Source organism: Psammomys obesus, unplaced genomic scaffold, assembly GCF_907164565.1.
Source record: "Psammomys obesus unplaced genomic scaffold, mPsaObe1.curated_primary_1811, whole genome shotgun sequence".
NCBI classification, from domain to species: Eukaryota; Metazoa; Chordata; class Mammalia; order Rodentia; family Muridae; genus Psammomys; species Psammomys obesus.
Window position 1 is genome coordinate 10,296,237 of NW_026585987.1, and position 24,472 is coordinate 10,320,708.

Genomic DNA, 24,472 nt, shown 5'->3' on the forward strand with positions numbered 1-24,472 from the left:
AAAAAAAAAAAAAAAAAAAAAAAAAAAAAAAAAAAAAAAAAAAAAAAATACAAGACAAGTTATTTCACACTTCTACTCTGCTGGTTTTTGGCACACGCAATCTGGCTACGATTGTGCAAATAATTTTCTCCTGGAATTTTTGGTTGTTTTTTTTTTTTATTTTGTTCACAGTTATCTTTAAGGTCAGTGCAGAATAATTTATCCAAGCAAATCATGTCTCCTTGCAGTGGCTTAGCAAAAGTTAAGTTGTATCATTCTCTACATACCTCATTACTCAGTGTTGCTAATGCCCTTGTGTCATTAACCATAAACCACCTGGGATTTTGCAGCTCTGTTGTGTATGCCTGGTTGCCACGCTGGAACAAAGATCCATGGGCAGAATTAAGCACTTGTTTGTTACTGTCCTGCAGGAGTATAGGCTGTGCACTTTCCAGAACACTTTGTCTTGGGACCAGGGGTTGGCTTTGTCCGAAAGTCTCTTGCACGTGCTTCCATGACTCTGAACAGTGGCAGGCAAGCATGGACTTGACAGTACATGACTTCTAAAAGTAGCCCTATCTCTTCTGCCCTATGAACATGCTATTGGTTCTTAAAAAGAAAAATGGCCAGAGAAAGTTTAACAAACTGCCAAGGATGTAATATCTGCCATTAGCTCCAAAATAGAGAACATATCAAAGCTTTGGTTTCATGGGAGAGAAAAGGATTTTAAAATAAAAGAGTTGAGGGACACTGAAAGACTCTACCAAGCAGTGTATCAAAGCAGATACTAATACTCATAACCAAACCTTCGACAGGTTGCAGGGAATTATATGAAAGAAGGGGGAGTTAGTAAGACCTGGAGAGGATAGGAGCTCCACAAGGACCAAATATATCTGGGCACAGGGGTCTTTTCTGAGACTGACACTCCACCAAGGACCATGTATGGATATAACCTAGAACCTCTGCTCAGATGAAGCCCGTGGTAGCTCAGTAACCAATTGGTTTCCCACAGTAAGGGGAACGGAGACTATTTCTGACAGGAACTCAATGGCAAGCTCTTTGACCTCCCCACTCCCCCAGGGGAGGAGCAGTCCTTCTAGGCCACTGAGGAGGACTTTGCAGCCAGTCCTGAAGATAACTGATAAAACAGGGTCAGATGAAAAGGAAGGAGGACCTCCCCAATCAGTGGACTTGGAAAGGGGCAGGAGGGAGATGAGAGAGGGAGGGTTTGGGAGGAAATGAGGGAGTGGGATACAGCTGGGATACAGAGTTAATAAAATGTAACTAATAAAAAATAAAATAAAATAAAGAGTTATTCTGACACTTGCTGCTCACAGCCTGTCATTCGACAACTCCTTTTTAGTATCCTCTACTTGCTTGTGTTTATTAATATATTTCCATTCAAGTATTCAGTAGCAAGACAGTAGAAGAAAGATTTCTCAAAGTTAATTCCCAAAACCCATCGGTTTCCAGGAGATACACTAGGCTTTTCATACAACAGAAGCTTATTTGTGTTCTTTTACAGTTTTCAGGAACAGGCAGGGACTGATGATGCTGCTTTTCTCCATTGGATGTTTTGCTCCAGGTATTTTACCTAATAGTCTGTTGTGTGTACTGCGTTTAGACCATCTATGACGTCATTATTTATAATACAAGCTTACTCTTACCTGCTTTAAGTTTCATTTAACAGTGGTGCATGATGTGCTACAAAAATAACTCTGACTTTCAAGAATTCTGCCACACAAACATGTATGGTTATTTAAGTTTTCTTTCTGTTTACAATTCCTGACAAAATCCCTTTCCTCCAGGCCATCTCAAATCTCATTCTCCTGTGACCACCTTCTGTTGACTTCTCATTGCCTAATGCACAATGGCTAAGCGCAGGGGCAGTGGAGCACATGGAAGTGCAGTGGGCTTCACTAGCACATTACTTTTGTAAAAATGAAATTGACCATGTAGTTTTTATAACTGTTGCTCTATAGTACAGCTTGAGATCACGGATGAAGATACCTCCAGAAGATCTTTTACTGTAGAGAATTGTTGGAGCAAATCTGGGTTTCTTGTTATTCCATATGAAGTTGAGAATTTTTCTTTCCAGGTATGTAAAGAATTGTGTTGATAATTTGATGGGAATTGCATTGAATCTGTAGATTGCTTTGGATAAGATGGCCGTTTTTACTATGTTAATCCTGCCAAGCCATGAACATGGGAGATCTTTCCATATTCTGATATCTTCTTTTAATTCTTTCTTCAGAGACTTGAAATTTTTTTCATACAAGTCTTTGACTTGCTTGGTTAGGGTTACACCAAGGTACTTTATGTCATTTGTGACTATTGTGAAGGGTGTTGTTTCCCTAATTTCTTTCTCAGCCGTTTAGAAACAGAATGGTAGATCAATGGAAACGAACAGAAGACCCAGAAATAAACCTACACACTTATGGACACCTGATCTTTGACAAAGATGCCAAAACCATACAATGGAAAAAAGATAGCATCTTCAGCAAATAGTGCTGGTCTAACTGGATGTCTACATGTAGAGAAATGAAAATAGATCCATACTTATCACCCTGCACAAAACTGAAGTCCAAGTAGATCAAAGACCTCAACATAAAACCAGACACATTAAATCAATTAGAAGAAAAAGTGAGGAAAACCCTAGAACTCATTGGTACAGGAGACAACTTCCTGAACAAAACACCAACAGCACAGGCTCTAAGAGCAAAAATCAGTAAATTGGACCTCATGAAACTGTAAAGCAAAGGACACCATCATCAAAACAAAATGATTACCTACAGATTGAGAAAGAATCTTCATCAACCCTTTATCTAACAGAGGGCTAATATCCAGTATATATAATGAACTAAAGAAGCTGAAAAGAAGCAAACCAAGTAATCCAATTAAAAAATGGGGATCAGAACCAAACAGAGAACTCTCTGTAGAGGAATATCGAATGGCAGAGAAACACTTGAATAAATGCTCAACCTCATTAGCCATTAGGGAAATGCAAATCAAAACAACCCTGAGATTTCACCTTACACCCATCAGAATGGCCAAGATCAAAAACTCAAGGGACAACACATGCTGGAGAGGTTGTGGAGAAAGGGGAACCCTCCTCTACTGCTGGTGGGAATGTAAACTTGTACAACCACTCTGGAAAGCAATCTGGCGCATTCTCAGACAGCTAGGAATAGGGCTTCCTCCAGATCCAGCCATACCACTCACTCCTAGGCATTTATCCAAAAGAGGATCAAGTACACAATAAGGGCATTTGCTCAACCATGTTTGTAGCAGCTTTATTTGTAATAGCCAGAAGCTGGAAACAGCCCAGATGCCCCTCAACTGAAGAATCGATGCAGAAATTGTGGTATATCTACACAATGGAATATTACTCAGCAATGAAAAATAAGGAAATCATGAAATTTGCAGGTAAATGGTGGAACCTGGAAAGGAACATCCTGAGTAAGCTGTTCCAGAAGCAGAAAGACACACACGGTATGTACTCACTCATATAGACATGTAATATAGGATAAACCTACTAAAACCTGTACATCTAAAGAAACTAATCAAGAGAGAGGACCTTGACTAAAACTTAGCTCAATTCCCATCCTGAAAGGCAAAGAGGATGGACATCAGAAGAAGAAGAAAACAGGAAACAAGTTAGGAGCCTGCCACAGAGGGCCTCTGAAAGGCTCTGCCCTGCAGACTATGAAAGCAGACACTCAGACTTACAGGCAACTGTTGGGCAGAGTACATGGAATCTTATGTAAGAAGTGGGAAATAGGAAGATTTGGAGAGGACAGGAACCCCACAAGGAGAGCAACAGAACCAGAAAATTTGAACACAAGGATCTTCCCAGAGATTCATACTCCAACCAAGTACCATGCATGAATATAACCTAGAACCCCTGCACAGATGTAGCCCGTGGCAGTTTAGTGTCCAAGAAGGTTACATAGTAATGGGAAGAGGGACTGCCTCTGACATAATCTGATTGGCCTGCTCTTTGATCACCTCCCCCTGAGAGGGGAGCAGCCTTACCAGGCCACAGATGACAATGCAGCCATTTCTGATGAGAACTGATAGTCTAAGATCAGAAAGAAGGAGAGAAAGACCTCCCCTATCAGTGGACTTGGGGAGGGGCATGTGTAAAGAATGGGGAGGGAGGATGGGACCAGAAGGGGAGGAGGAAGGGGCCTATGGGGGTACATAGTAAATAAAGTGTAATTAATAAAATAAAATTTAATTTAAAAATGAAATTGACCTACTTCACACTTTGGTATTCATGTATCACACAGAAGAAAGGGACAGAGCATTTTACTTATAACATGTTCCTAGAATCTGTGTGATTTACATCCCCCCCCCAAATAAAAACATGTTAAATTATACGTGGCATTGTAAACTCATAAAGTTATAATAAATTACAGCCAGTGTGCACACTGATGAGCAAATAAAGCTGTAAATATATACCCTAGAACTTCTGTATATAGTAAAATTGGCCTTCATGCCAAATAAAAACTACTATCAAATACTGTCATTATGGTATTAGGGACTGTTGTATCTATAACGTATACTACTATTCAATAATATTTTACTTAAAATTAATATTTATGCCACAAACACTAATAAAATTGTTAATGTTGACCATAATTGCTATCTCCCAGCAGTCTCAGCAAAGCTGCAGAGTTATGGTAGGGATTGGATCTGACTAGCAGGAAGCTCAAGTGACATAGGACAATATTTGACTCTCAGCAGAAATGTTGAGACATTGCCTCTGGCCCTAAATAAAATCTCATAGAGAGTAATGACACTTCAATGACACTTCAACCCTGACACAAAGAAGTCCTCCACTGAACATTGCAAGCAGCACTACAAACACACACATAAAGCAAAAAATTTGGGTGAAAAGTTCTGTAGACATTTTTTAGATGACCCAGAAATAAACCCACATACCTATGGATACTCGATTTTTTAATAAAGAAGCCAAAACAATTCAATGGAAAAAAGACAGCATCTTCAACAAATGGTGCTTGTCCAACTGAATGTCTACATGCAGAAAATGAAAGCAGATCCATGTTTATTACCATGCACAAAACTAAAGTCCAAGTGTATCAAAGACTTCCATATAAAACCAGACATACTAAATCAGTTAGAAGAAAAAGTGGAGAAGAGGCCAGAACTCATTGGCACAGGAGACAACTTCCTGAACAGAACACCAACAGCACAGGTTGTAAGATCAACAATCAATAAATGGTACCTCATGAAATTAAAAAGCTTCTGTAAAGCAAATGACACTGTCGTCAGAACAAAACAAAAGCCTACAGACTGGGAAAGGATCTTCACCAACCCTATATCTGAAAGAGGGCTAATATCCAGAATATATAAAGTACTAAAGAAGTTAAAAAGCAACAAATCAAGCAATCCAATTAAAAAAATAGGGTATGGAGCTAAACAGAGAATTCTCTGAAGAGGAATATAGAATGGCAGAGAAACACTTAAAGAAATGCTCAATGTCCTTAACAATCAAAGAGGTGCAAATCAAAATGACCCTGAGATTTCACCTTACACCAATCAGAATGGCTAAGATCAAACACTCAAGTGACACATATCCTGGAAAGGTTGTGGAGAAAGGGGAACCCTCTTTCATTGCTGGTGGGAATGTAAACTTGTACAGCCACTTTGGAAATCAATCTGATGCTTTCTCAGACAATTAGGAGTAGTGCTTCCTCAAGATCCAGCTATATCATTCCTAGGCATATATGCAAAAGATGCTCAAGTACACAATAAGGACATTTGTTCAACCATGTTCATAGCAGCTTTATTTGTAACATGGAAACAACCCAGATGCCCCTCAGTTGAGGAATGGATACAGAAATCATGGTACTTTTACACATGGAATGCTACTCAGCAATTAAAAACAAGGAAATCATGAAATTTGTAGGCAAATGATGGGATCTAGAAAAGATCATTCTGAGTGAGGTATCCCAGAAGCAGAAAGACACAAACAGTATATACTCACTTATAAGTGGATACTAGACCTATAAGATAGGATAAACATACTAAAATCTGTACACCTAAAGAAGCTAAACAAGAAGGAGGTCCCGAGGTAAGATGATCAATCCTCACTTCGAAAGACAAATGCGATGGACATTGGAAATGGAGAAAACAAGAAACAGGACAGGAGCCTACGACAGAGAGCCTCTGAAAGACTCTACCTAGCAGTGTATCAAAGCAGAGGCTGAGACTCATAACCAAACCTTGGGCAGAGTGCAAAGAATCTTTTGAATGAATGGGGAGTTAGTAAGACCTGGAGAGGACAGGAGCTCCACAAGAACCAAACATATCTGAGCACAGGGGTCTTTTCTGAGACTGATTCTCCAAACAAGGACCATACATGGATATAACCTAGAACCCCTGCTCAGATGTAACCCACGGCAGGTCAGTGTCCAAGTGGGTACCCTAGTAAGGGGAACAGGGACTGTTTCTGACATGAACTCAGTGGCTTGCTCTTTGACCCCCCAGGGGGAGAAGCAGCCTTGCTAGGCCACAGAGGAGGACATTGCAGCCAGTCCTGATGAGACTTGATAAGCTAGGGTCAGATGGAAGGGGAGGAGGACCTTCCCTATCAGTAGACTTAGAGAGGGGCATGGAAGGAGATGAGAGAGGGAGGGTGGGGTTGGGAGGGAATGAGGAAGGGGGCTGCAAAGTAAGTAAACTGTAGTTAATATAAAAAATAAAAATAAAAAAGAATATTAAATGAATAAACATGAATTAATTGAAAAGAAAAAAAGCCGACAAATTTAAAAAATAAAAAATTCCAAGGAAAGAAGAACAAATTCAGCCAACAGACAAACATCAGACGCATAAGTCCCAGCACAGAAACAGAAAACAACAGGACAAACAATGACAACATGTCTCCTTCACAAATCACTAACCCTGCCATAAAGTCACTTCATAGAAATGACCTGGGGAAACATCCAAACTAAAAATACAAAAGACTGATAAGTAAATATACTCCAAGAAAACAAAAACAAAGAGATGAATGAAATAAGGAAGTGAATCCAAGGTATGAAAATACAATTCAACAAGAGATAGAATTGTTGAATAAGACCTAATTTAAAACAAAACAAAAAAACTCAATAAGCAAAATAATGAAAACCTCAGTGCAAAGCCTCACCAACAGAAGGAATCACAAAAAAGGGGGCAGGGGCTCAGGGCTGGAAGACTACATTAAAGAATGGGATCACTCAGTAAAAGTCAAAGATAATATATTTAACAGGACATGGGAGAAACTCAGGGTCACCATAAAAAGACATATCTTCCAGATTAAGGTTATAGAAGAAGGAACAGGAGGTCCAAATTAGTGAAATTAGAGCTGAAAAGGGAGACATTACTGCAGGCAATGAGGAAAGTCGGAGAATCTTAGAAACATACTTTTTTATTTTATTAAAATAGATTTTTTTTTTTTTTTGCACAGTATATTCTGATTTTGGTTTCCCTTCCCCAACTTCTCCCAAATCCTCTCCTTCAATCTGAATTCCACCCTTTCTTTTTCTTTCTCATTATTAAAAAAAAAAGCAGACAAATAAAAAAATGATAAAATAATACAACAAACAAACCAGAACAGAACAACCTGTATGCATTTGTCAGTTGAACAAGACAATGAATAGATGCAAGCTTTTATTAAATGAATAGACTGCAAGCTTTTGTGAGTTCGGAAAAACACGGAATGTTGGAAATGAAAGATGTGTCATTCAGACTCAACCCTCTGCAGCAATCTAGCTTCAGTATGGTCCTTTTACTCAGCCATGTCTCTCCTTTGTTCTTCTCAGACACCAAGCAAAAGAACCCAGTGTCATTAAAATGGTTCAACTTTGGTCATCGTGCTGGGCACTTTCTAAAGTGAGCTCAGACACGTCCTCTGACTCCACTTCTAACTCTACGCTATGCTCAGACACAGACATTTCTAACAAACACAGGGCTTAGAATTTTCATGGCCAGGGAGAAAAAAAAAAAAAAGGAAAGAAAAACAGACATACTCAAATTCTATCAAGAGTGAAATCAACAAACAATTCTATTTATACTTTCTAAACCAATGGTGACTCATCAACATAAAGCTGAATAACAGCATCCAGGTACAAGGGCACATGCTGTGGAAAACCATTCCCATGGTTCTCCCATGGGAACCTCACCATGTACAACCTTAGTGGAGAGAGGGCTTAGGCCTACTGCGGAGCATGAATAGCATGAATAGTTTACATAGAACTGCTGGTGACCTATTTCTTTTTTTAATTTTTATTTTATTTCAGTTTACTTTACATGCCAAGGATGCCTCCTCCTTCCTTTCCTCCCAGTCTCTCCTCCTTCCCCCTTCCCCTCTCCCTTTTCCCCCAGAAAAGGTGAGTTCCACTCCCTCCCCCATATCCACCTTCCCCAGCACATCAAGTCACATCAAGACTGAGCATATCCTTATCCACTGAGGCCAGGCAAGGCAGCCCTGCCAGGGGAAAGTGCTCCAAAAGCAGTGATGTCCTATTTCTTGACCTAAGTACTGGTTGCATAAGCTTGTTTAGTAACTAGTGATATACGTACTTTTTTATTACAATTTATTCATTTTGTATCCCAGCTATAGCCCCTCCCTCCTTCCCTCCCAACCCTACACTCCCTCCCTCATTTTCTCCTATGACTCTCTCCAAGTCCACTGACAGGGGAGGTCCTCCTCCCCTTCCCTCTGATCCTAGCCTATCAGGTTTCAGTAGGACTGTCTACATTGTCTTCCTGGTAAGGCTGCTCCCTACTCAGGGGGAGGTGATCAAAGAGCCAGCCACTGAGTTCATGTCAGAGACAGTCCCTGCTCCCCTTACTAGGGTACCCACTTGGAGACTGAGCTGCCATGGGCTATATCTTTGCAGGGATTCTGGAGTATCATTCTCAGAAAAGAGCCCTGGGCCCAGATTTTTTGGTTCTGTTGCTCTCCTTGTGGAGCTTCTGTTCCCTCCAGGTCTTTCTATCTCCCACTTCTTTCATAAGATTCCCTACACTCTGCCCAAAGTTTGGCTATGTGTCTCAGCATCTGCTTTGATACCCCGCAGGGTAGAGTCTTTCAGAGGCCCTCTATAGTGGGTTCTTGCCTCGTTCCTTGTTTCACCCTTTTCTGATGTCCATCCCATTTGCCTTTCTGAGTGATGATTGATCATCTTACCCAGGGTCCTCCTTCTTGCTTAGCTTCTTTAGATGTACAGATTTTAGTATGTTTGTCCTATATTACATATCTAATATCCACCTATAAGTGAGTATATACCATGTGTGTCTTTCTGTTTCTGGGATACCTCACTCAGGATGATCTTTTCTAGTTCCTACCATTTGCCTGCAAATTTCATGATTTCCTTATTTTTAATTGCTGAGTAGTATTCCATTGTGTAAATGTACCACAATTTCTGTATCCATTCCTCCTTTGAGGGACATCTGGGTTGTTTCCAGATTCTGGCTATTACGAATAAAGGTGCTAAGAGCATGGTAATACACATACTTTTTTAAATATTCCCTGATTTCATTCATTCTACTTCATACTACATTGCATGAGAACATTTTCATACAAGTGTATAATGCATTTGAGCAAATTCTCCTCCATACTTCTTAGCCTCCCAATTCCACCCCTATCCCCGTCTGCCCCCATTCTTCCAGCTTGTTCTCTTAGATAGTCTCCCTTCTACTGTCTCAGCTTACATATATATGATTTTATGCAACTACATAACACCTAGTAACCAGAAATAGAAGGGGGGGAAAAAAACATGTGTTTGTCTTCCTAAGGCCAGTTTAATTACTTATTACCATTATCTACTGTGGAGTATGCCTACTTTTCTGATAGTGTATTTTGATTTAACAGATTTTTTTAAGGAATCAACCAGATCATAAGAAACTTTCCACTGCCACATGGAGAATGCAGCCTTTGAAAGACCTGTGTGTCTCCAGCTAGTGCCAAATGGAAGCACTACAGAAGCACAAATCAGCCAAGAGTCAATCAGTTGAGCTGGACAACCATTGTTTTTATTTTTTTAAGCCAACTTTCTTGCTGGATATATTCAGACAGAGACTCTTACAATGCTAGAAGTGAAAGTAAGTTATCATTATCATCTCAGACCACACTGTATACCAACTAGTTGCAATGAAAGAATTTATGAAAATTGCTCTATTTTATTGTTGTTTTGGTTTTTGTTTTTATTTTATTTTATTTTATTTTTTGAGACAGGATTTTTTATCCTGGACTCACTTAGTAAAGCAGGCTGGCCTCGAACTCACAAAGATCCACCTGCCTCTGCTTCCCCAGGTGCTAGAATTACAGGCATGTACCACTGCTCCCAGCAACTGCTCTATTTTTTAGTCACACCTTAATCCAGTGAATTGGCAAGCTGATTGTGAATTAAACTTTATCGAGAACTGCTTAAGGTCAGAGAAAGTGACAGTCTGTGTCCTTCTAGAAATCTGCTGTGTCTTCATCAGCATGAAAATATGTTTCCCCACCCTCACCGTCACTTCCCCAAAGCTGTTTATCAAGTCCCAGATGCAGGGACAAGCACTTTACCAACTATGCTACCCAGCTGTAAGCTGAACTTCTCAGTGAGGAAGTGGGAGCTTGTCGCAATGGTAACAGCTGGACACTTGGAACGTGCTCAAAAGTGACTATGCTGATACTTTAAATCTGGGCTCACTACAGCTTCCAAATAGCATATTTCTGAGATCATGTTATCTAGTTCAGGAATCAAACATACAGTCACTTTGGCCAGGAAGTTCAACAGGAACAAGATAAAGAAAAAATAATAAATATCAAAAAAATTATGTTTGTGGATTGGATTTTGTTCCTTTGACTTAAAAAGGGGGGAGGGGTTCCTTTTATATAATCAGCTCTGACAAGAACTCAACTTCCTTCTTCATGGGAATAAATGAATTCAAAAGATCTCTTCTGACTGAAGGAGAGGTTTGTTTTTTTTTTTTTTTCAATACTTCTGGGACTTCCAATCATATGGGATAACTTGTTGCTACACAGCATTAGTCATCATTCCTTGAAAACCTTTTTCAGAAAATCATGTTTCCCCACATAAAAAGACATATTGAACAAACTTTTGAGAATAAGCATATGGTTAAAGCATTTTATGTACTTAGAAACATATTCCTCTTAACTTCACAGATTCAGAAAGCATTAAGAGTTGAAATATAGTTAAATCACTTGGATTAAAGTCTTCACTCTACAATCAAATTAAAAAACTTGACAAGAATCATACAACTAATGGAAGCTTGAACTAAGACTTGAATCCAGGACTGATAATTTCTAAAGTATCATACATCAAGTGTCTTTAAGTTGAGGGTCCAAGAGAGGGTACCAGAATGTCACTCAGAAGGGGAAATAGAATAGATAGCAGAAGTAGATGAAGACAGGGAACTAGGCAGGAGATGGAGAGGGGAGGGAAACAAGGGAGGGTTTAGATGTGGGGAGAATGGGGGTGGGAGGTAAGAGGGCTGGGAACAAGAAGGTAAATTGGGGGGGGGCACATCTCTTTGTCAAGCTGGAGGCCTGCAACAGGGTAGGCCCCTAGGAGGATATGAGTGTGACTCCAGCTGAGACTTCTAACAGGAGGAGGGGAGGAGGGGCATGAAGACTGAAGTGGCAGGGAAACAACAACCCACCAACAAAACCTTTGATCCAAAAATTACCTTGCCTACAAGAAGTGCACAAAATCAAAGCATATGCTGAGATGCATAGCCAAACTTTGGGCAGAGTGCAGGGAATCCTGTGAAAGAAGGGGGAGATAGAAAGACCTGGAGGGAACAGGAGCTCCACAAGGGGAGAAACAGAACCAAAAAATCTGGGCCCAGGGGTCTTTTCTGAGACTGATACTCCAACCTAGGACAATGCATGTATATAACCAATAACCCCCTCACAGATGTAGCCCATGGCAGCTCAGTCTCCAAGTGGGTACCCTAGTAAGGGGAACAGGGACTGGCTCTGACATGAACTGAGTAGCTGGCTCTTTGATCACCTCCCCCTGAGGAGGGAGCAGCCTTACCAGTCCACAAAGGAAGACAAAGAAGCCAGCCCTACTGAAACCTGATAGGCTAGGATCAAATGGAAGGGGAGGAGGAACTCCTCTATCATTGGAGTGGGGGAGGGGCATAGGAGAAGAAGAAGGAGGGAGGGTGACATTGGGATAGAATTGGGGAAGGGATTACAGCTGGGATACAAAGTGAACAAAGTGTAACTAATAAAAAAAATGAAAAAAGACTGTCTCTAACATGAACTCAATGGCTGGCTATTTGACCTCCCCACCCCTGAGGGAGGATCAGCCTTGGTAGGCCACAGAAGAGAATATTGCAGCCAGTCCTAAAGAGACCTGATAAGCTAAAGTCAGATGGAAGGGTAGGAGGACCTCCCCTATCAGTGGACTTAGAGAGGGACAGGGAGTAGATGAGGGAGGGAGGGTAGGATTGAGTGGGAATGAAGGAGGGGGCAACAGCAGGGATACAAAGTAAATAAACTGTAATTAACATAAAAAATAAAAATTTAATAAAAAAATGAAATAAAATTAATTGAAAAAGAAGAAAAGAAAACAAACAAACAAAAAGAAGTGTAGGGGTAAAAAGGAAACAAAGATTGGGGGAAAGTCCAACTAATAAATGGCCCAACCTGAGACCCACCCAATGGTAGAGAGCCAGCCCCTGACAATATTAATGATGCTCTGCTATGCTTGCAGACAGGAGCCTGACTTGACTGTCCTCTGGGAGGCTCCAGCCAGCAGAGGATGGAAACAGATGCTTGGACTTGCAACTAGCATGGGGAGGAGCTCCAGGAATCCTGTAGAAGTGTTGGGGGACCTGGAAGGAATATAGGAATCTCACAAGAAGACCAATAAAGACAAGTAACCTGTATCCATGGGAGCTTACAGAGACTGAGACATCAACTAAGGAGCATGCATTGCCTGGACCTAGGCCCCCTGTACATATGTAGCCAAAGGGCCACTTGGTCTTCATATGGCGCATCTGGTGAATGGAGGGAGGATTATTTCTAACATGGATGCTATTGACTGCTTTTGGATTACTTACCCCTGGCAGGGCTGCCTTGCCTGGCCTCAAGGGATGAAAATATGCTCAGTCCAATCCTGATGTGACTTGATGTACAGGGGACAGTTAATACAGAGAGAGGAGGCTCCACTTTTCTTGGGGGAGAGGTAGAGGGGAAGGGAGAAGAAGGGTAAGGAGTGACTGGGAGGAGAGGACAGAGGAGCACCCTTGGGATGTAAAGAAAGCAAACTGAAACTTTTAAAAACATGCCTTTAAGTCATGAGTAATTACATGAATGAATGACAGTCTAGTTTTGTGGGTTATACACTGATACTCAACCAAAGCCAAGACCTATAAGACATGAAATGAAATGAACTCTCTGTGAACTGGATACTCTTCAAGGAGATATATGACCTCTCAGATATGCCTGATGTATCTACCAACCTGAATCCCTGTCATACTTTTTGCACCTTAAGAGTCTAATATAAGGAAGAGTTCATGTGTGTGCACACATGTCCACTCCTTTGCCTTAATTCACTCTATTCTACAAAGCCACTTGTACTCTCTAAAGAAAGACAAACCATGGAGCTGGAAAGATGGTTCAGTGTAGTGGTTGAGCATAATGATGCCCTTCTGTAAGACCCAAGATCCAGGTTGAATTCTTCAACAACCCCATAACAGCTCACAACTGTAATTCACTCTAGTACCAAGAGATCTGATGCCCCTTTCTGGCCCTCATCAGACATACACATAATGCACATACATACATGTAGACAAGCATTCATACACTTAAAATAAAAACAAATATTTTTGTAAAGTCAAAATAGAATCATGTAACAGCTTTTCATTTTAATGGAAAGAAATAGAGACATTAACTTCACCAAATATGGACTTCTAAAATGACCTAAAGAGTCACCAAAAAATTGAAAAGGAACTTTCCTTCATTCTTTTACAACCCAGCATACTTGTATATTGCCACTTTTTGGTGTCATGCTAGGCAGTAGTGCACATAGTAACTGATCCTACTCTGAGGATATCAGCAGTTTACTAGACAGACAACAATGGCAAAGCTATGGAATAAGTGACATGGTGAAGACGGAGGATGGAGGGATAGGGCTTACAATAGCTGAAAATTGGAGGGTGTAGGGCAACTGATGGGAGAAGAGGATAAAGGAAAGAGTTAATGCAAAAAAATCTCTTCTAAAGAAGAAGTAGTAAAATAAGAGAAAATGTAGTATTTTCGCTGATGGGTTTCCTCACATTCTGACTAGCTCCGTGGCTCTTCCAGTGTGGAAAAGGTTCATCAGAAAACTCATTAGAAACAAAAAATCTCTGGAATAATACTAAGCAATTAAAAACAAGGAAATTATGAAATTTGCAGGCAAATGGTGGGAATCTAGAAAAGATCATCCTGATCTTTTGAGGTATCCCAAAAGCAGAAAGACACACTTATATACTCACACATAAGTGAATATTAGACATATAATATATGATAAACATACTAAAATCTGTACACCTAAAGAAGCTAATCAAGAAGGAGGACTCTGGGTAAAGGAGAAAACAGGGAGCAGGACAGTAGCCCACCATAGAGGGCCTCTGAAAGACTACCCTGCAGGGTAGCAAAGCAGGTTCTGAGACTCATAGCCAAACTTTGGGCAGAGTGCAGGGAATCTTTTGAAAGAAGGAAGAGATATAAATACCTGGAAGGGGAGTTAGTAAGACCTGGAGATGACAGGTACTCCACAAGGACCAAATATATCTGGGCACAGGGATCTTTTCTGATACTGATTCTCAAACCAAGGACCATACATGAATATAATCTAGAATCCCTGCTCAGATGTAGCCCATGGCAGCTCAGTATCTAAGTGGGTACCCCAGTAAGGGGAACAAGGACTGTTTCTAACATCAGCTCAGTGGCTGGCTCTTTGACCTCCCCCCTACCCCTGAGGGAGAAGCAGCCTTGCTAGGCCACAGAGGAGGATAATGCAGCCAGTACTGATGAAACCTGATAAGCTAGGGTCAGATGGAAGGGGAGGAGGACCTCCCCTATCAGTGGACTTAGGGAGGGGTAGGGAGAAAATAAGGGAGAGAGGATGGGATTTGGAGAGAATGATAGAGGGGGACACAGCTGGCATATAAAGTAAATAAACTGCAATTAATATAAAAAATAAAAATTTAATTAAAAAAAGAAATACCCGGTATTCCAGGAGCTCCACAAGGAGAGAAAAAGAACCAAAAAATCTGGACACAGGGGTGTTTTCTGAGACTGATACTCCAACCAAGGACCATGCATGGAGATAACCTAGAACCCCTGCACAAATGTAGCCCATGGCAGCTCAGTCTTCAAGTGGGCTCCTTAGTAATGGGCACAGGGATTGTCTCTGACATAACCTGATTGGCCTGATCTCTGATCACCTCCCTCTTGGGGAGGGGGCGGTGCAGCCTTACCAGGTCACAGAGGAAGACAATGCAGCCACACCTGATGAGACCTGATAGACTAGGATCAGATGGAAGTAGACTGAGGGAGAGGCATGGGGAAGAAGAGGAAGGAAGGATGGGTTTGGGAGGGGAAATGGGAGGAAACTACAGGCTGGATACAAAGTGAATAAACTGTAATTAATAAAAATAAAATATAAAAAATTAAAAAAATAAAGAAATAGAAATTCTCAGGCCATATCCAGAGCCGGTGAAACATAAATAACTAGGCTTGGGTCCAGAGATCTGTGCTGCAACTGGTTCCACTGGTAACAGTGTTGTGTTTAAGAAAGATTGTGCTAGGTAAGCCTAAAGTAAGAGGGGGGTGAATGTTTGTACACTTAAAGGTAGGTCTCATGTTTCTAGTCAGTTATCCAGGGGCAAGCAGCCCTGGACACCCCAGCATAAATGAAATTCAAGAAGATGACCTTACATCTATGCTTATGAAGAAGATAATAGAGGAAACAAATAAAATGCGTAAAGAACTAGAGGAAGATAAAGTCAAACAGATTATGGCCATTCGTAAAGAAATGGAGGAAGATAAAGACAAACAGATTATGGCCATCCATAAAGAAATACAGGAAGTTGAAGCCCAACAGTTTGTGGCCTTTCGAGAGGAAAAACTTAAATCACTGAAAGAAATAAAAGAAACAGAGGATTGTTCAAACAAACAGCTGAAAGAATTGAAGGAAAAACAGGAAAATACAGTCAGACAGGTGAAGGAAATCAACAACATGGCTCAAGATCTGAAGATAGAACTGAAAAAATTAAAGAAAACACAAATGGAGGAAATTGTGGGGAGAAAGAGCTTAGGGAAGAAAACAGGAACTACAGAGGTAAGCATAACCAATAGACTACAAGAGATAGAAGAAAGAATCTCAGGTGTGGAAGATACAATGGAAGAAATCAATGTATTCATCATAGTCTGATCATTTTTAATAAAATGTCCTAACATGAAAAATATTTGTTCAAATGCTTTTAAAGTATTTTAGAAAGTGGTCTAAAAACATACAGCCCTCACTGCTTGCTAAGATCAGTCCTAGAAATGATGGCTGCTTCCAAAGTAAAGGCTTGGCTTTGAGGTGTTCTCTAGCATCAGAGTGTTTGGAACAAAGATCAACACAGTCAATATCAGAAGGTTCAGGATTGTCCATAGAGCAAACTGAAGATTCTGTCACTGGCACACACTGGGGACTGCCCTGATTCCTGTCCTCAGCATACCTGGTCTCTGCTGGTTACAGGTCACTTCCCTTCCTTACACTCTTTCTATGGAAATATTTTTGTGCTTGCTTTATCTTCAGTTAACATGTCAGTTATTGAACTCAACACTAAGACCCAGATCTACCTCTCTAGCCACATTCTGTAAACATCTTAACCTCATGGTACTTTGTTAAAATTCTTAACTATGGTACCACTTTGGTTCAGTAGTTCTCTTAGCTATGGCTTTGAATATTAACAAAATAAAAAGGAAGAATAATGGAAGGTAAGGAGTTAACCCTAACTGGAGTCATACTCATTGAGGGACAGTGTCTACTAAAAGAGACACCCTATTTTTTTTTAACTTTTAGAGATTTATTTTTCTTTTAGGTGCATGAATGATTTAAATTATGTGCACTACTTGTGTGTCTGCTGCCTGGAGAGTCTTGAAGAGGACATCAGATTTCCTGGAACTATAGTTAGGGTGTTGTTAGCCACCATGTGGGTGCTAGAAACTCAACCCAGGTCCTCTGCAAGAGCAACTAGTATTCTTTTTTTTTTTCCTTATCAGTTACATTTTATTAACTCTGTATCCCAGCCGTGTCCCAATCCCTCATTCCCTCCCACTCCCTTCCTCCCTCATCACCACCGTGCCCCTTGCCAAGTCCACTGTAAGGGGGGGGGACCTCCTCCCCATTCATCTGATCCTGTTTTATCAGGTATCTTCAGGACTGGCTGCAAAGCTCTCCTCTGTGACCTAACAGGACTGCTCCTCCCTTGGGGGGGTGGGGAGGCAAAAGAGCCAGTCATTGAGTTCCTGTTAGAAATAGTCCTTGTTCCCCTCACTATGGGAAGCCAATTGGTTACTGAGCTACCACAGGCTACATCTGAGCAGAGGTTCTAGGTTACATTCATACATGGTCCTTGATTGCATGTCAGTCTCAGAAAAGACCCTGTGCCCAGCTATATTTGGTCCTTGTGGAGCTCCTATCCTTTCCTCATCAGACTAACTCCCCTTCTTTCTTATGATTCCCTGTACTCTGCCAAAGGTTTGGTCATGAGTCTTTGCTTTGAAAACACTGCTAGTTAGAGTCTTTCAAATGCGCTCAGTAGACTCCTGTCATATGTTCAATGTGCATCCCATCTGTCTTTCTAAACGAGGATTGATCATCTTACCCCATGTCCGCTCTCTTGATTATCTTTTTTAGGTGTATAGATTTCATTATGTTTATCATATCTTATAGGTCTATATACGTGAGTATATACCGTGTTTGTCTTTCTCCTTCTGGGATATTTCACTCAGGATGATCTTTTCTAGATCCCACCATTTGCCTGCAAATTTCATGATTTCCTCCTTTTTGATTGCTGAGTAGTATCCCATTGTGTAAAAATACCACAATTTCTGTACCCATTCCTCCGTTGATGGACATCTGGGTTGTTTCCAGGTTCTGGCTATTAAATAATGCTGCTATAAACATTGTTGAGCAAATATCCCTTTTGTGTACTTGAGCAAACTTTGGGTATATACCTAGCAGTGGTATAGCTGGGTCTTGAGGAAGCACTATTCCTAATTGTCTTAGAAAGCGCCAGATAGATTTCCAGAGTGGATGTATCAGTTTACATTCCCACCAGCAGTGGAGGAGGGTTCCCCTTGCTCCACAACCTCTCCAGCATGTGTTGTCCCTTGAGTTTTTCATCTTGGCCATTCTGATGGGTGTAAGGTGATATCTCAGGGTCGTTTTGATTTGCATTTCCCTGGTGGCTAATGAGGATGAGCATTTCTTTAAGTGTTTCTCTGCCATTTGATATTCCTCTGTCGAGAAATCTCTGTTTAGCTCTGTTCTCCATTTTTTAATTGGATTACTTGGTTTGCTGCTTTTCAGCTTCTTTAGTTCTTTGTATATACTCGATATTAGTCCTCTGTCCGATAAAGGGTTAGTGAAGATTCTTTCCCAATCTGTAGGCAGGCGTTTTGTTTTGATGACAGTGTCTTTTGCTTTACAGAAGCTTTTCAGTTTCATGAGGTCCCATTTATTGATTGTTGCTCTTAGAGCCTGTGCTGTTGGTGTTCTGTTCAGGAAGTTGTCTCCTGTGCCAATGAGTTCTAGGCTGTTCCCCAATTTTTCTTCTAACAGATTGAGAGTATCTGGTTTTATGTTGAGGTCTTTGATCCACTTGGACTTTAGTTTTGTGCAGGGTGATAAATAGAGATCTATTTTCATTTTTCTGCATGTGGACATCCAGTTGGACCAGCACCATTTGTTGAAGATGCTGTCTTTTTTCCATTGAATGGTTTTGGCTTCTTTGTCAAAAATCGAGTATTCATAGGTGTGTGGGTTTATTTCTGGATCTTCTATGCGGTTCCATTGATCCTCCTTTCTGTTTTTGGAGACACCCTATTTTAAGCCTGAGTGTCTACATAAGTCAGGAGTTGCTGGGGCATCATTTATTCCTATGAATTCCTGAAAATACAGTAAGAATTCATAAGAGAAATGCAAAGACTTAAAAAGATAAGTCAATAACATTTTAAACTCTTAAATATATGTTCTTTACCTCTGAGGCTTACATTTTACATAGTACAAGTATAAAAATGATACATGTCTTATAAAAAGAAATAAGGATTCTGGATGGGCGGAGCCAAGATGGCGACTAGCACACACAGTTTCCGAGCTGTGGAAGAGATAAAGTTCTGAGTTGATGAGTGGAAGTACTTCTGAAGCCAGGGAAACAACGGAGAGACTTTCTAAACAACAGGGAACATCTCAGGAGGTGAAAACCTTGGTCTCGGGTCACCCAGGGACTTGTTTGGGGAAGGTGAGAAACGATCCTTTGATCTCTCGGCACTCCCCTCCCCCAGACCTCCCTCCTCCTCGGCACAGCGGACACACCTTTCTCAGCGCAGACCTAACTGCCTGGGGCCTGCAGCCACTGAGGCGGAGCCCCAAGCCCTTTATCGGCAAAGGCCAGCAGTACTGTGTCTCTGAGCCCCAGATTCGCGGGGCAGCTGCACCATCCTCCAAGGGCCCGAGTCTGCTAGACGCCATACTAGCTCCACAGGAGCGCCATCACTGACGGTACGGCCCGCCCAATCCCACAGTGACAGAGAATACGCTATATACTCACCAAAACCAGACAGAAAAGCCATACAAGCTAGACACACCAGGCACTGGGCCTCCGAAGCTTGGAGAGCACAGTAAAGAGACCCCAGGACTTCCCAGAAAGCATCTGGACTAGCAACCCAGTCTCCAGTTACAGCGGGACTTTCTAACCTGGCGGCGGAGCAGCACTGAGCTGGCGGGGCACATCAGCCCTCCAGTTTAAGACTAACCGGGGCCAAACCAGAGAACAGAAAGGCTGGTTACCCCGATTCCCACTGACGTGACCACCCTGAAATCTCCAGCTGCAGAAGACCTCATAACCTGGCAGTGACAGCAGCACGGAACGGGCGGAGCACATCAAAGAAGCAGGGCCAAACCAGAGAGCAGAGAGCCCAGATACCCTGATCTCTGCCAAGTGACCTGCCTGTAAGTGAGTGCACCCTTGAGAATCTGCAGCTCCACTGATCCTGGGTCCTTCTAAAACAGAAGCCAGGCATCGAACCCCCTCCCACCCATATACCCACTTTGGGAAACAGAGGGGCACTTGGAACATTGAAGTTCCTGCTCTGTGGGTCTAATTGAGGAGTTAAGGCAGTTAATGCCAGAAATTGCGCTGCGATCATCACTAGCGCCTGCGACATATACATTGCAGAGCCCCTCCCACACACTCAAGGGTTCAACATTAGCCATCACTCTGTCCCTCGAGACACTCGCCCACACCCACTTACACACACACACACACATATACACACGCACGCACGCTTGCATTTGCCTCTGTTTGTGCCTGCGTACTTTCCTCCCACAGGTACAGCTAGTCCTCAGCACACGCTAAGGACACGGGACCTCTCTCAACTTCCTGAAGAATTCTCCAGACTTGAGAGAGAGACAGTACCAGTCTGATCGGCAGAATCCAAAAACAAACAGGGAAGGTCTCAGATAAGCCAATGGCCAGGGGTAGGCGAAAGAACACTTCCAACATAAATCAGGACATCATGACTTCACCAGCAAACCCCAAAATCGATGGATACTCCAATTCATCAGAAGCACAGGAAAATGACCTTAAAGCCATGCTTGCTCAATTATTTGAGGCTCATAAGGAGGAAATGAACAAATCTTTCAAAGAGTTGGCCAGTCAATTGGAGGTAAAGAAAGAAGAAATAGACAAAACCCTTAAAGAAACACAGGCAAACATAGCCAAACAAATAGAGGCACAAGTAGAGAAAAAATTAGTGGCATACAAAAAGGAAATGAACAAAGAAATAGAGTCCATCGTAGAGAGACAGGAATCCAAATTCAAACACATGAAAGAAATGGTGCAAGGCATGAAAACAGAATTAGAATCAATAAAGAAAACACAAAATGAGAAAACTCTTGAGCTGGAGAACTTGGAGAAAAGATCAGGAACCACAAAAGTAAGCATCACCAACAGAATACAAGAGATGGAAGAGAGAATCTCTGGAGCTGAAGACACACTTGCAGAAATTGATACTTCTCTCAAAGAAAAAGTAAAATCAGAAAAATTCCAATCACAAAATATCCAAGAAATCAAGGATGCTATGAAAAGACAAAATCTAAGAATAATAGGAATTGATGAAAAAGAAGACTCCAGGCTCCAAGGTCCAGAAAATATTTTCAAGAAAATCATAGAAGAAAATTTTCCCAACTTAAAGAAAGAGATGTCCATAAATATACAAGAGGCCTACAGAACACCAAGTAGACTAGACCAGAAAAGAAACACCTCACATCACATCATAGTCAAAACGCTAAATCTACAGAACAAAGAAAAGATATTAAAAGCAGCAAGGGAAAAAGGCCAAGTAACATATGAAGGTAGACCTATCAGAATCACACCAGACTTCTCATCAGAAACTATGAAAGCCAGAAGGGCCTGGGCAAGCATCATGGAGACTCTAAGAGATCACAAATGTCAACCCAGACTACTATACCCTGCAAAGCTTTCAATCAACATAGATGGAGAAAACAAAATATTCCATGACAAAACTAAATTTATGCAATATCTATACAGCAAACCAACCCTACAGAAGATACTAGGAAAACTCCAATCCAACGAAAACGAATTCACCCAAGAAAACAGGGCATACAGATAATATCCCAACAAAAATGAAAAGAAAACAAGCAATGAAACAAGGTAAGATCATCGACTCCATTACAAAAGGAACTAACATGCATTGGTCAATATTATCTATCAATATTAATGGACTCAACTCACCAATAAAAAGACACAGACTAACAGAATGGTTACGGAAACAGGACCCAACATTCTGTTGCATCCAAGAAACACACCTATGCAACAAAGATAAACACTACCTCAGAGTAAAGGGCTGGAAAAATGTTTTTCAAGCAAATGGTTCCAGAAAACAAGCTGGAGTAGCCATCCTAATATCTAATAAAATAGACTTTCATCCGAAGTTAATCAAAAAAGATAAGGAGGGCCACTATATTCTCATCAAAGGAAAAATCCAACAAGAGGACATCACAATTTTGAATATCTATGCCCCAAATACAAGAGCACCTACATTTGTAAATGAAACAATATTAAAGCTTAAATCATACATTGATCCTAATACCTTAATAGTGGGAGACTTCAACACCCCACTCTCATCAAGGGACAGATCAACCAGACAGACACCAAATAGGGAAATAAAAGCACTCACAGAATCCCTAAATCAAATGGACCTAATAGACGTCTACAGATCTTTTCACCCAAACTCAAAAGAGTACACCTTCTTTTCAGCACCACAAGGAACCTTCTCCAAAATAGACCATATAGTTGGTCACAAAGCAAGCCTCAACAGATACAAAAGGATTGAAATAATCCCTTGTATACTATCTGACCACCATGGACTAAAGCTGGACATCAACAACAACAGAAACAACAAAAAGCCGACACGCACATGGAAACTGAACAACTTACTACTCAATGACAGCTGGGTCAAGGAAGAAATAAAGAAAGAAATTAAAGACTTTCTAGAATTCAATGAAAATGAAGGCACAACATACCCAAATTTATGGGACACATTGAAAGCAGTGCTCAGAGGAAAATTTATAGCACTAAGTGCCTACAAGAAGAAATCCGTAACATCACATACAAACAACTTAATGGCCCAACTGAAAAACCTAGAAAAAAAAGAAGCAGATACACCCAAGAGGAGCAGACGGCTGGAAATAATCAAACTAAGGGCAGAAATCAATCAATTAGAAACAAATAAAATTATCCAAAGAATCAATGAAACAAAAAGCTGGTTCTTTGAGAAAATCAACAAGATAGACAAACCCTTAGCCAAACTAACTAAAAAGCAGAGAGAAACCATACAAATCAGCAAAATCAGACAGGAAAATGGGGACATAACTACAGACACTGAGGAAATCCAAACGATTATTAGGTCATACTACAAAAGCCTATATGGCACAAAATTTGAAAATCTAAATGAAATGGATAACTTTCTTGACAGATTCCATCTACCAAAATTAAGTCAAGATCAGGTAGAAAGACTGAATAGCCCTATATCTCCCAAGGAAATTGAAGCACTCATTAACAACTTCCCCTCCATAAAAAGCCCTGGACCAGATGGCTTCAGCGCAGAATTCTACAAGACCTTCAAAGAAGTACTAACACCAATTCTCCACAAACTATTCCATAAAATAGAAACAGAAGGAACACTACCAAACTCATTCTATGAAGCCACAGTCACTTTGATACCTAAACCACACAAAGATCCAACAAAAAAAGAGAACTTCAGACCTATCTCTCTTATGAACATTGATGCAAAAATACTCAATAAAATACTTGCAAACCGAATCCAAGAACACATCAAAGATATCATCCACCATGACCAAGTAGGCTTCATCCCAGGAATGCAAGGGTGGTTCAACATACGGAAATCCATCAATGTAATCCACCACATAAACAAAATGAAGGAGAAAAACCACATGATCATCTCCTTAGATGCTGAAAAAGCATTTGACAAAGTCCAGCACCCATTTATGTTTACAGTCTTGGAGAGATCAGGGATACAAGGCACATACCTAAAGATAGTAAAGGCAATATACAGCAAGCCTATAGCCAACATCAAACTCAATGGAGAGAAACTTAAATCAATCCCACTGAAATCAGGGACAAGACAAGGCTGCCCACTCTCTCCATATCTCTTTAACATTGTACTTGAAGTCCTAGCCAGAGCAATAAGACAACTAAAGGAGATCAAGGGGATACAAATCGGAAAGGAAGAGGTCAAAGTGTCACTATTTGCAGATGATATGATAGTATACATGAGCGACCCCAAAGATTCAACCAGAGAACTTCTTCAGCTGATAAACACCTTCAGCAAAGTGGCAGGATACAAAATCAACTCAAAAAAAATCAGAGGCCCTCTTGTATACCAAAGACAAAAAGGCTGAGAAAGAAATTAGGGAAACAACACCCTTCACAATAGCCACTAACAACATAAAGTACCTTGGTGTGACTCTAACCAAGCAAGTGAAAGACCTATTTGAGAAAAACTTCAAGTCTTTGAAGAAAGAAATTGAAGAAGATCTCAGAAGATGGAAAGATCTCCCGTGCTCATGGATTGGTAGGATTAACATTGTGAAAATGGCCATCCTGCCAAAAGCAATCTACAGATTCAATGCAATTCCCATCAAAATACCAACTCAAT